The 13,345-nt window shown below is 41.9% G+C and overlaps 1 protein-coding gene across 8 annotated transcripts in view; it reads right to left on the bottom strand.

Moving 5' to 3' along the window:
• The window catches only part of CALD1 (caldesmon 1), a 187,726-nt gene extending 177,294 nt beyond the window's left edge, over positions 1-10,432 (bottom strand). For 4 of the 8 annotated variants that reach the window (XM_053897271.1, XM_019452813.2, XM_019452816.2 and 1 more), the window contains exon 1: positions 10,138-10,431. The gene's annotated coding sequence lies outside the window, so the exon portion shown is untranslated. Of the gene's footprint in view, positions 1-8,788; positions 8,884-10,137 lie in introns of all 8 variants that reach the window. The other 4 variants (XM_019452814.2, XM_019452817.2, XM_019452824.2 and 1 more) reach the window with 4 other exon arrangements.
• Positions 10,433-13,345: the final 2,913 nt, after the last annotated feature.

The following is a 13,345-nucleotide window of genomic DNA, read 5'->3' as shown; positions in this document are numbered from 1 at the left end:
CCTCCCCCATTTGCACTCTGTCTCTCCTTCTCTGTCAAAAATAAATAAACATGAAAAAAATTAAACAAAACAAACTTAACTAGAACCCACTACCCCATCCAGCCTCAGGAATAATAAACCCCATTAGCCATACTAGATAAATATGATTTAGGATATTAAAAGCAACACACATCCAATGATAAGGGTAGGGAAGAAAACTTTGTGGCTGAAAGGAGTGGTGGACGTTGACTGCTTCTGCAGAGTAGGGCTGTGCAAGCTCCAAAGACAGACAGAACTGGTTAGAAAGTGCTTATGCTGACCGGAAACAGGGTTTCCTACAACTGATATCTACTGGTCCTGGTCCTGGTCGTACCCAATGGAGAACCTGACATGAAAGAAGTTGGCTCCTTCTGCTCCACTGACACAATGGCCATGGAGTAGCCAACCTGGGAGTGTGTGGCTTGGGGTACGGGAACCAGTGGGAGTCCATCCCTATAGATAGACTCACAGGAAGTCAGAGCCGATAGCTGATGATTTTTAATTTAGTGCCCACATGTGCAAAGCAGTTTAGAGATATAATTTCTAATCCTTATAATTGGAGGAATAATTATCCCCTTCCTATAGGTGAAGAAACAGGCTAGAAAACAGTAAATTTGAGCTATAAACTTAAGTCATCTGGATTCCAAAGTTTGTTCTCAAATAGGTCACACCTTTGGGGCCATACACAAACCAGGGGTCTCCATTGTTGGAGTAATTAGCAACAGGCAGCACAGCATTGTGGACTATGGAGCCAGATTATCCAGGTTTGAATCCTGGCTCTGTCACTTACTAGCCGTGTGCTTAGACATGTTACTTAACCTAATTGTAACTTAGGTTCCTTACCCGTAAATTTGGTTGTTGTATGGAGATTAATTGTTTGATTTTTATCTAACAAACATCTATATGCTACCTAGCATGCGCCAGGCACTGTTCTAGGCATTCAGTAATAACATAATTAGAAAGGAATCAATGAGTTCAAGTGTGAATACTGGCTTCAGCTTGCTTTATCAAGAAGAAATTATAGACATTTATTCCTTTACTCATTAACTCTCTTCTGTGTGTGGGGTGAGGCACTTTTTTACAAGTCACAGCACTGAAAAACCCAAAGTCCTGATTCTTGGTGCTTATGTTCTAGAGCATAAGAAATGATCAACAGACAAATAAATATGCAATCATAAGCATACATTATGAATCTGCATGCAACAAAGTAAAAGAGGTATTCTGACTGGCTCTCCTGTGCAGAGGCTAATTTTATCAACTTGATACCTTAGGTGAATTAGTAGTAAATGTTTCGCAACAAACTCTGGGAGGTTAAGGGAGAGCAGGGGAGTCTGATTTGTAGCATTTGCTAATCTCAGTGGTGTTTTTCCATCATACAGATACAATAAATGTAACTAACTTCCAGATCACAGATAATAATAAAACATAAGAAAATAATTAGGGAGGAATGAGTTTTGAGTATTTATTACCTTGGTTTTTAATATAATTTAATTATAAGTTTATCGAATTTAATTTTTAATAATGACTATGTTTAACAGCTGGGTCTCAAAATCTTGAAAATTTAACAATTGGCTTTTGGGAACTAGTATGAGCTGGTTTCCCATACTACTGTTTAGGGAGCATGGAGAGGGGGAACAGCGTCAGAGGGAAATGAGACTGAGTCAGTGTGGTGTCATTATGCGTGTGGATCCTAATCAAATTCCTTGCTCTTCTCCAGCAAGCCCTGCCTTCATGTACACAGTGGAGGCACTGCTCTATAAACCTAACTGCATCGGTACAAACACAGTAGCAATTCTGGCATTCTTATTGGACCAGGTTACTCACGCAGAGATACTTTTAGCTCTATAATCCTCAGTGAATATAATTTATGTCCTTGGTGCTCTGAATACGGTAGATTCTTCTGCACAAGTTACACCTTCAGGATGTAATTCCTGCCTATTGACCCTAGAGATGGATTTTCAGTTCTGCAAAAGCATTTGCCTGAGGCCTCTTGTCTCTTAGGGCTTAGATGCTTCTGAAAGGCCCATCCACAGAAGCGCCTAAACCAGAGACTATGATGGCCCTGGCCTCAGAGGAGACGCAGGGGGAGGGTGGAGGAAGCTTCTTCCCCCTTCCGCTCAGGATTTGTACATTCCTCACCACAAGGCTGAGGACAGAGAAAAACATCTTCTGTTTTTCCTGGTAAGTTAAATATCTAAAGTAATCTAAACAAACATCCTAAGGACAGAAATACGTAAAGAGAAAAATTTTTCTCAATTCACCCCTCCCCCAAATCCTAAATTTCACTTAGTAATGGTGGCTGGAACAGGAAGTGGAAATACCATGAGAAATTTTATTCTTGCCACATTTCCAATGCTTTACAAAAGCAAACACTGGAAATCTCATCAGAAAACTTGACCTTACAGGGTTGATAGCTTTGTGCCCAAACCAAGAATATGGGAAGCTGGAGGAATTTTCAGACAAATATTCTAGCTCTTCCGAAGAGACTCTTTGGGAAAACTGATTATTTGGAATATAACGCTGTAACTTTCAGAAAGAAATTACACAAAACTAAACAACTAGGCTTCTGAGGAATAAGTTACTCCATACATCTACTATAAATTATTTTAAGCATAGATGTACAGAACTGTTTCTGAGCCAGGGATTTTAGCAGAATCACCAGAGAGTTTTTACAAACTACAGATGCTGGACCTTGCTCTAGACCTACTGATCACAATCTCCAGGGGATGGTACTCAGGGATATATGTTTTCGAAAAGCCCTACAGTTGATCCTGATTAAGACACTGGTTAAGATCTACTGGACTATTGATTATAGGCAAAACGGGCTGTAATGTATAATCCAAATCCATGGACTGTTTATAACGGGACATTCTCTCTTGCTTCTTTCAGGGGAAGCAATCCATTAGACTGAAATTGTTAACAGCCTGGGACTTAGAAGCTGTGTGTTTGCCACTAATTAACTGGGAGATCTTGGTCAAGTCATTTGGTTTGTTCTTTCATTCAACAGACACTGGGCCTCTGTGATGTGCCAGGAACTGGGTATATATTAATAATAATAATAATAAAAAGATGTTCCTGCCCCTATAAATCTTACTGACATTAATCAAAGAAACTTACAAATACATGTATAATTTTACTTGGTATGGTTAGGCTTTAGTTCCTCATCTGCAAAATGAAAAGTCACTGGCTCTTTTTTTTTCCAAGCAATTCTTCTTAAAACCATAAATTTCTTGTCCCAACTTCTACATAATGTATGTTTTAAGTTCACTAGCTGAGTGAGAAAATACAATACCTAAAGCTACTATGAATTCAGTAACTATTTTAAGTAAATTAACATTTTATCTTCATAATGCATCAATGTAATTAGAAAAATAGTAACACATACTGTGTAAGATGTATTATTTACTCAGTTTGTCAAAAACATTTGCTGCATATATGGATTTGTTAACCTCTTGCAATAATTTTGTGGCCTCCCAGGGATCTAAAGTGCAGAGGTTAGGAACCTACGGGCCACATCAATGATGTGAAATACACGGTACCTGAGTAGTAATGTCCCTTTTCTTCCACAACAGACATCACTGTCAATGACAGCATCTGTGGCCTCCAGTAAGCCTAGGACTCAGCCTCAGAATCCTTCTCAATACACTGACCCAGATGATCCCTACCAATTGCTTCGAGCTGGCAAACAGATGAAAAATTATCTGCACCCCCTGGCTAAATGCCTCCTAAGACCCTGCCCAGCTTTAAAAATACAAGGTACGTATATTCAGTTCTGCTGTCTTGATAATCACAAATGCCTTCTCCCCTCTCCATATGAAAGTACTCCAAATATTTGAAGACATCCATGTGGCCCCTAATTTTCCTTCCTTTGGGATTAACAGTTCCAGATCCCTTATCTGTTCCTCATATTCTGTTCTCCTGACCCTCCTGGACCGCCTCTGACACTCATTCCAGGATACATATTTGGGAATGCTTCTCTGAGGAACAAGCCAAGAGTAGAGCACATTGTTTTGTTTTGTTTTGTTTTGTTTTGTTTTGTTTTGTTTTACTTCCTGTGACAGCCATCAAGACAGGTGTTCGGTGAATGAAAGATTACACTATAAACACTGCTTAGAACTGAAACTTCCACTGATTGAGTACGCTTTTATGCATTAAGCTTATGAAATACTGTCATTTACATTGAGAGGTAGTTTTTTATTTATGACAATTATTAAGTCATTATTTATTGAATTTTAAAGACTGCCTTAGTTGGGGGGGGGGGAGCCATAGCACACCTATGACTCATACGAAGTTTCATGCCAACAAAAACACTCAAGTGTTTTTCTTTAGAATCTTTCTCAAATGGGTAATTCTTATTTTTTCAATTATTAGCGGTGCAAGCTTCCAAGCTAACCTCCCTTAAGATTGGTTCATTGGACAATGCCAAAGTGGTCATCAAATACTGCATGACCCTGACACTGAGTGTTTGCCTCTCCAGGAATTCAGTCACATAAAAATTAGAATGACCTTCACTGGTAGCTGTTGGACATTCAAGCTAATTTGCCTTCCATGCCTAACTTTCTCTTCTAAGTAAAACTGCCCACTGATCTTTTTATTTTCCCCAGGGGTGGCAGTGACTACTGCTCCAGACCCACTGGGAATTCATCCATAAGCATGCCAGGAACCTCTGATACCTCCTCCTGCTAAGGGATTTGCCAAAGACAATAGTTATCAGCTGAACCACTCAGGACTCCTCTCTCAGAATCTGATCAGGAAGCACAGAAGGAATTTTCTAGTCTGTAGAACAACAGGAAGAAGCAGCCACGTGTGCTGCAGCTGAGTGACATTAATAGAAGCACAGAGACCTCTTTTGAGATACTTTGACCCACCTTGATTTAAACCCCATCTTTGAACCCCAGTCCTACGGTGGCTTCTGTTCTTGGATTTCCTTGCGATCCCATCCCTTTATTATGACATATGCATCTTACAGTCTTGTCCCTTCCCTTGAGCTACCGAAGCCTATTAACATAGATTCTGTTTGTTCTGAGCACAGTGCCAGGTGTTCTCGCCCATGTTACTGTACTGGTCTGCACACTGCCTTGCTAATAAGCTGGCTCTTTGTTTCTAAGCCTCTGCCTGCCTTCTGATTTTTGCTGTTTTTCTTTTACTTAGTGGGCTGTGATTCACACGTTAGTCCCTTGTTATACGTTATTTCCATTCTGGCTTAGACCCTCCTCACCCCCATGGAACTAATGTCCTTGATGCTTCTGGTCCCTGGACCTCTTGGGCTTTGCCCTGGTCCTGCCCATCTTTAGCACACAGGTGATGTCTGCCTAGTTCCCCAGGTTGAGACAAGAGAGAGGGAATGTTACAGGTGGGTGTGAAAGGAACTAATTATATATTCGTACTTAATATGCCCCTCTCCAAGTAAGATGAGTCCCTTACAGCCAATGTTTTCATCCGTATATTCACAAAACAATGCCAGAAACTTCAATAAATGATTAAAAAGCAATTTATCTTCAAGTTATCCATCACTGAAATATAAAGAAAAGCCACGTACTAAAATGAATGCTTACTAAGAACACTCAATTCATTTAAAATACCTCCCCCTCCCAAATATTTATTTTCCTTCAACTACTCCTTGACCGCTGCTTAGCACTCCTTTTATTAAGTTCTTGGTGCTCTCTCAGCACCCACTTCACTGGAGGTACTCCCAGCCTCTCCAGCCCCTACGAGCTCCCCACGTAAAACTGCTTCTCTAGAGATGATCTCCTTTCTTTGAAATGGAGGCCATATGAAGTCACCTACTTCTACGTATCTGTGTATTTACACCATCCTTTCTTCCTTCAAAAAAATCTCGGAAACAGGAAGGGACACGTCCACTCATGCTCCGTTCCCATCCACCCTTGTCTCCAATGGAAATCAAGACCTTACCTCACTCCCCAGCCCAACCACCCCAGGCTCATGGCTTCTCACCTGCCAATCACAAAAGGTGGGTTCACAAAGGACCTGAGGGTTTAGAGTTTTTATCAAGTTTCAGAGGTATCCATGGCAACAACACGGGGAAGAACAATGATAGGCCTACCCCCTCACCTCTCTTGCGTGCCCACAGCCATCCTTTCCTTCCTGCCCACCTCCCACACTCACTCACTGCCAGCCAAAGGTGAGTCTGGGGGTGAAAAGCAGAGTGACTCTTTTCCACAGAGACTGCTCCAACATCTACTCTCTCTGCTCTAACTCTTCCCTGCTCTGCCAAAAAAAAAACTGAAGAGGTCTTCCCCTATCATGACCCTTCTGCTGTTGTCTGGGCTTCATTCTAAAGCTGGGGCATTACAAATTGTCAGTGTTGGATCAGAAAAGCACTTGTGTGAACTGGAGTGGGAGGAGTTAGGGAAGTTGGGAGAAATAGAAGACTGGGGGTAGGGAAGTTAGGGAGGCCACCAGGGGTCAGTCACCGGAGAGCCAGCTGGGGATACTAAAGACTGAGGGAAACAGAGCAGTAGAGGCTAGATCCATGGAGCAGTCTGGTCTCAATACCAACAGGAACCACAGCCAGGTGCTCCTGATTACCTCACCCTCTCTACGCGAGGCCCAGGCTTGACATGCTGGGATTAGTTCCATGCTTTTGGCTGGAGGCAGAGAAACTGCCTCATTTACTAAGGCCTTTCTGTTGTCAGCACCTTGTCACTGGTCTTCTACTCAAGTAGATCTTCAGGTTTCTCGGTTCCTGGACGGGGCCTCGCATCACTGACGACCCATCTCATTCTGCCTCCTGATACTTGTGTTCTCCTGGTCACTGATCACCAAGGCCAAAATTTAGACTACACTGGAGTGCACCGGTATTTCCTGGACTCTGGGCTCAGTGTTCTAGAAATAATTAGAATTCAGAAGGTACTAGTCAAGGTACTGAGGAAGGAACAGATAATCAGGGATACTAGGTAAGAAGTGGAGGGTACCAGTCAACATGAACATAATGTCTAGAGGCCTCAGATTGCACACAGTTTGAAGCAGACGGCCTACAGAAAAGAGGGGTAAACAGCCTCATCTCATTTGGACATCTTCACTACTATAGGAGGTAGGAGAAGCATCAGAATGCCCATTCCACACACGAGGTCAAGTGTTGATGGCTTCCTTAAAGGTCTGGGCTATCTGAGAGGGGGGAACTAGTGCTAGGACTGAGCTCTCAAGGTAGTGCTTCCAAGTTAAGCCTGAGTTGCAAGTATCTTCTTAAATTACCCAAGGACTCAGAACTTATGGGCATCTCTCTAAAGACAAACTTGGATTAGCTTCATAGATGAAGGCCTTTCGGTAAGTATCTAATAGTTCTATTTTTAGGCTCTGAGAAAATTTACCCAGATATCTCTTTTAAAGTCAGAAAATTCTTTGGCAACATCTAACCTCCGCCTCAGGCCTACCATGCTATTTGCATACCACTTGGTCAGCATTTTCCCCTGTCCCCCCACCATGGCCTCACCCCACCACATTTCCAACGTGTGATAGACTGCAGGCAGATGGGGATTGAGCTAATTCCTTTAAATGTCTGCCTCTACGTCACTTTTCTGTCTTGCTAAAGAATCACTGAGGAGCAGCCATGCTACTTATGGTATCAGGAAGATATCATGAGGTTGTCTCCATGACAATTGTATGTGTTTTTAAGAAAAGGCCTACTGAAGGACCCCTGGGTGGCTCAGTCAGTTAAGTGTCTGCCTCTTGCTTTTGGCTCAGGTCACGATCTTATGGCTCCGGCAATCGAGGCCCATGTCAGGCCCTGTGCTGACAGCACAGAGACTGCTTGGGATTCTCTCTCTCTGCCCCTTCCCTGCTCGTGCTCTCTCTCTCTCTCTCAAATAAATAAACTTAAAAAACAAAAGAAAAGGCCGATTGAGGTGCATTTTAGGCTTATCAGACTAGAGACTACCCATGCTGGACTCAGGACCAGCCTACACTATCTACCACAGAGCAAGAAATCCTCAGGCTAGTCACAAAAGCCAATCAGAATTGTTCATAGCCTCACCATCAGGACATGCTCTAATGTATCTCATTTCAATCCTTCATGCTCAGTTTAAACCTGGTTCTTCTCCTTAATGCAAGAATTGTGTATTTATTTAAAGAAATTTTTCAATCTGAATTATTTAACTTATTCTATTTATTCCATTGGCTTTGAACAATGGAAACAACCCAGCATGTTATCTATGGATCAGTCCTTGCACATTCCTTGTACTGAGATCAATTTTTTATTCGTGACTTTTTGTTCCAGACCTCTGCCATTGTATTTCTCTTTATTAAAATGATTTTTTTTGCACTGCACTTCCATTGTGCTCTGTTGACCTCCCCATCTGGGGAGATGTATTCTAGCTAATATTCAATTGGAGGAAAGTAGCATGAAGAGCCGCCTAAAGTTCAATACAAAGTAAAATATCAAATTCCCTTGCTCCATCACATCACTATAGAAAGTAGAACACTTATTTAAAAAAAAATGCCTTCTTGTGGTTGTTGGGGGATGGGGAGCACACAAGGCAGAGAGGAGAGAGTGGTGGCAGCAAAGTTTGAACTTTCAGGGATTTGGAAATGTTGGTTTCAAAATGGAATTTATCCTCAAATCCCAAGATTATAGATTTCCTTCCAAACTGCATTCCCTACATGGTTTAGAGAACAGTTGAAAAAGAAATTGCTCTCCATATTTTGATTGACATTAAAAACGCTGTGAAAATAGTTTGGAACTTGAGCTCTTTGAGGGAAGGACAATAATCAAACTATAGCTTTCACTTGCAGCCCTTTCTCCCACACTTACTCAGAACTGTTCCAGGAAAATTCACAGGGAACTCTGTTCTCATATATCACTTCTAGGAGGAGAGAGGCATTCTCAAGAAAATTATCCCCAAACTTCTAAATACAAAGAGAAAAGATTAATGAATCTCAACACAAAGCCACCTCACTTGACAGAATAAAAGCAAACTGAGTCAGTTGTTTGGAGTTAGAAACCTTTAATATCCAGCTTTATTTAAAAATTATCAGACTTGCCCTTCTTGCCACATACTGCCTAGTCCTCCCCCAAGCTCTAGCCACACATGCCTGGTTTTGCCAAACACATGAGAAAGATTTTACTATTCCAGTTTACAAGTCCATCTGCATAGCCCTGTTAACAGAAGGGATCTATGAATACCAAGTACTTTGTTCTCATCCACTTTTTTTGACCATGTATTACCATAGCACGAAAATTCCCCCACCCTTTACAATCAGCTCTTTCTAAAAGGAATTCCAGACTACTACCAACTGGCTGCCTTGTACTACTGTTTAAGATGCCCAAATATGTCTGACTATCTTGAAATGAAAGCCTGCTTCTCCCTTTCTGGAACGCACTTGTAAACTGCATCTTTTCAAATTCTCTAGTCAGGGGCACACTTTCAAACAGAAAAATAAGATTTGTTAAGAAATGGTTTGGTAGGATGTTAAATGTGATTTCTAAAAACACACCCACCAGCACACGCATTCTCTCATTATTAAGTTTTATAGGAAACAGACCTTGGTAGGCATCTTCCTGTCTTGGCAAATATCAGATCAGTTACATTAACCCAACTGGTGCTAAATGCTCTTGCCACGAACTCTGACCTTATTTCCTTGCAGCTCGAGAAGTCCAGTCTTAATTAAATACAGGTAGCAGAATAATATGTAAATGCCTTTGGTTAAGAACCTTTACTTTTTGGCTTCTCATTAGCCTAAAAAGTTGTTGTTTCTAAAGCAAAACCTCTTTAAATCTCTGGTAATAAAAGATGCAGGCGAGACCACCGGTGTGGGCAGACTGGCACGGCACGCCTGCTGACCCTGGCCCTGTGGCTATCAGGTAGAATCCCCACTGCACTCCTAAACAAAAGGCTTTCCTTCTCAAGGTTGCCGGTGGTCCCCGAGCATAAGTCTCCGTCCTGTCCCAACTCCAAGAACAGAACTTGAAATCTCATCCTGTTTGTCTTCCGGGAACATCTGCAGGGCGGCAAAGCCCAGTCTGGCTCTGAGAATTTGCATGGTTTATTGGCTTTCACAATCTTGCATCTCCAGCTACCTTAGGCAGGAATGTTGACTGAAACCCGGAGAAAGCCCCCAGACTCTCTGGAAGAGATTAAAAGAAAGCCCTCCGTGGCTTACCTCGCAGGCTGCAACTTCTTCCTGGGGACTAAGTCGGAAAGGAAGGACTGATTTCTCTAGCAGGAGCACAGCAAGAGGGCAGGCAGGCAGGCAGCCTAATACACACTGCTCTATTCAATAAAACTCCAGACCGCCCTTCCTTAGCCCCTCCCAGAAGTCCATGCTAAGTGAACACATATCCCCTATGTTTACAGTCGGCAGTCGGTGGTATGCATTGTCCTGTAGTTTTTCTAATAGGCAGCCAATGACGACACCCCGGCCGAGGTGGATGCAGCCTGCCTGTGGAGATGCCTGTCATTCCCTAGGCATGCTCAGGAAATCACTCATCAGAAAAACCGAGACCTAAAAAGCTCTGAAACTGCGCGCAGGCTGCCAAAACCAGCCAGCTACATGCCCTTTTTTGGTTATCCTTAGCAGGGCCTCTGGAAGTGAATCCATTGTCAGGAACAATCATAAGAAATGTTAATCTTGGAGAAAGAGGCTGTCTTGTAGAACACAAACGCAACTTTAAAAAGAAAGCAGTCTATGAAACAAGAAGTTAACAGTCCATATGTTTAGTGGGGTGGGGGTGGGGAAGGCTTTTAAATTGAGGGAGGCTTAATAGCATATTTCTCTTAAAAGTAGCCATGTATACAAAATGAAATTAAATTGTTCTACAATTTTAAAGTCTGCAATGGCCAGGACCCAGGTCTGTATGTACAGACTACATTCTAACCTGAACGAGGCACAGCCCCCTAAAAATATGTCTACATGTGTTATAAAAACAACTGACAAAAAAAAAACTTAGGTCTTTTTTAGTAGGTAATGTTTTCCAGAATAAGTGTAGTGCCAGAAACTCAGCTAGGCAGGGTCCTACAGCCTTGGCGATGCTCACTAGTTTTCCATATCACCCCCCTCTCCACCTCCCCTTTGTCTCCTCAGATTTGGCAACAGGGAGACATTACTGGCAACTCTGCACAACAGAGAGGGCGTGAAGAGACCCAGCACTTCCTCTGCGACTGCTAGAGACAATGCGTATGCCCACTGAGATGAGACTGCTGTTTTAGCGACTTCTTGAAAGTACTCCAACCAAGTCTTCTTGGTAGGACGTGGGCTATGAGAGGGTCAGAATTAGGCAATGCTGAAGCAGGATGAAGTTAACTGGCCCACGTGTGCACACAACCTGTGGTTTTGTACTTTTCAATAAAGAATTCACTCAATTCATCAATCAGTACTTAATTCAGTAGTCACAATAACAAAAAATTAGGAGCACTTACTACTTGTCAGGCCAGGAGCTCGGTGCTAGATTTCTGTCTCCTTATCGCTGTGTGTTTAGAAACTGTCTCATCACTGACCAAGAAGACTTAACATATTTTCCCTGGCTGACTACAAGTCCACAAGCTTGGTCTCCAAAAACCTTAGGTTTTACCATATAAGCCTATTTATGAAGATCTGACCTGAAAATAATCTCTACTTAGGAACAAGTGCCTGCCCTTTGCGCCTTATACTGAAGACTTGGGAAGGAACTGATCCACCTGGATGGTTTCCTTCTTCAGTCCTCCAGCATTAGCCAGTCACCCACAGGCATCAATATCAAGCCTACGCTCATCTCTTCCCTGGGAAGGCTGCCTGTCCCATCTTCCCAACTGCTACTGCAGCACAGCCTGAAAAAGCTACAGAGCAGGCTGCCAGGCAGAGGGAGAGGTGAGCTTCAAGCATCCCAAGTTAGAACTCGGAATGCACTTTCCCAGGGAAACAGAATAAATAATGGCTGGTGGGAACAGTACAGTCAATGCAGCATTTCAAGGACACTATGGCTCAACCAGGCATTTGTGGAGCACCACCGTTTATAAACTTGTTCCTATGGTAAAATGTTTTCTGATCCCAAGTGAATAATTTGGAAATAAACTTTGGGAACATAACCAGTTTCACTACTGGGGATGTCCCGTATGTGGACAAACCTGTAAAGACAGAATAACAGTTCATAGTCAGGTAAACTGCTGAGCTTGGAGATGTCGTGGCACAGGCATCAATGACCTCTGAAAACAACTCAGTTGGTGATGCCTGTGTGAAGACATGACCTGTGTCCAGAGATGTTTGAGGCCCATGCTCTCCAGGCCATATGGTCTGTGACTCAGTGAGGCCTGTTTTAATGCACTGTTTTCCACGGCCACTGCTGATTCAATCCTAAGCCGCATTCTTCCCGCTTGTGTGAGTAATGCCTTTTGGTTAAACAGCATCAGGGCATAATTTGCAATCTATGAATAAAATAAGTACCAGCTTTCCAGAGGAAAGAAAAGTTGCACTACAAATGGGGAAAATATTATCAGCAGGAAACATGGAAAGGACATGCGTTTTGCATGGTTTTTAGAAGATAAATGGCTAAATATTTTTGGGTTCTGTCTTTAGAAAAGAGAAGTATGTTTCCCTAGATAAATTCTGAATACCTCATTTTCAGGGCATAGTGGATGACCAATCGTTCAGCCTTTTTTGTGTATTTGAAAGTAGACACTGTGCAAGAACCACATGGTTGGAAGGACAATTTAACAAATTTCATTAGAAAAAAGAAAGAAAAAGATAGATGTTGCCAATCTCTACCATGGGAAACTTCACTTTCATAGTATTTACTTTTTCCAGAAGTCATTTGTAAACAACACTAAAAATACACAGGACTTATACAGAAAATTTTTGTGGAATATAATTCCCACTCAAGCCATCCCAGATAAAGAGCAGCTTGTCTAGCATAGGCTATATCTACCTAATCAAACCATAACAAATCTAAAGAGACATTTGGAAACATCTGGATGGTTCATTGTATTTTTTCAGTTCCAACTGAGTATTTGGAATCATGTATATAAGTAGTGAGCAATTACATTTCACTTGAAAGTCAGTTTGGGAAAAGTAAAAGCAGGCCACACCTTTTTCATTCAAACTTAAAATCGCTTCACTTAGTTCCATAAAAAAATACATTTGCCAGTTCAAAATATTTACGTAATTGAATAAAACAGATATTTTGAACATTTTAAAAGGCAGCAAAATACCGCCCCCCCCCCCCACCACACACACACACATCTTCTTTTACTCAAATGAAGTATTTCCAGAAACTCAAGTTTAGAAAACAATAAAATCAGACTGGTAAAATGTTGATGCCAAAACTGGACAACGAAGATAGCACAAAAAGAGGAAAACTATCCTAAGTATATTTCTGAGCCTAGATGAAAACAATTAG

Source organism: Panthera pardus, unplaced genomic scaffold (genome assembly GCF_024362965.1).
Source record: "Panthera pardus isolate Hobbes unplaced genomic scaffold, ASM2436296v1 HiC_scaffold_8, whole genome shotgun sequence".
In the NCBI taxonomy this organism is placed as follows: domain Eukaryota; kingdom Metazoa; phylum Chordata; class Mammalia; order Carnivora; family Felidae; genus Panthera; species Panthera pardus.
This window is presented reverse-complemented; position numbering and strand designations above follow the sequence as displayed.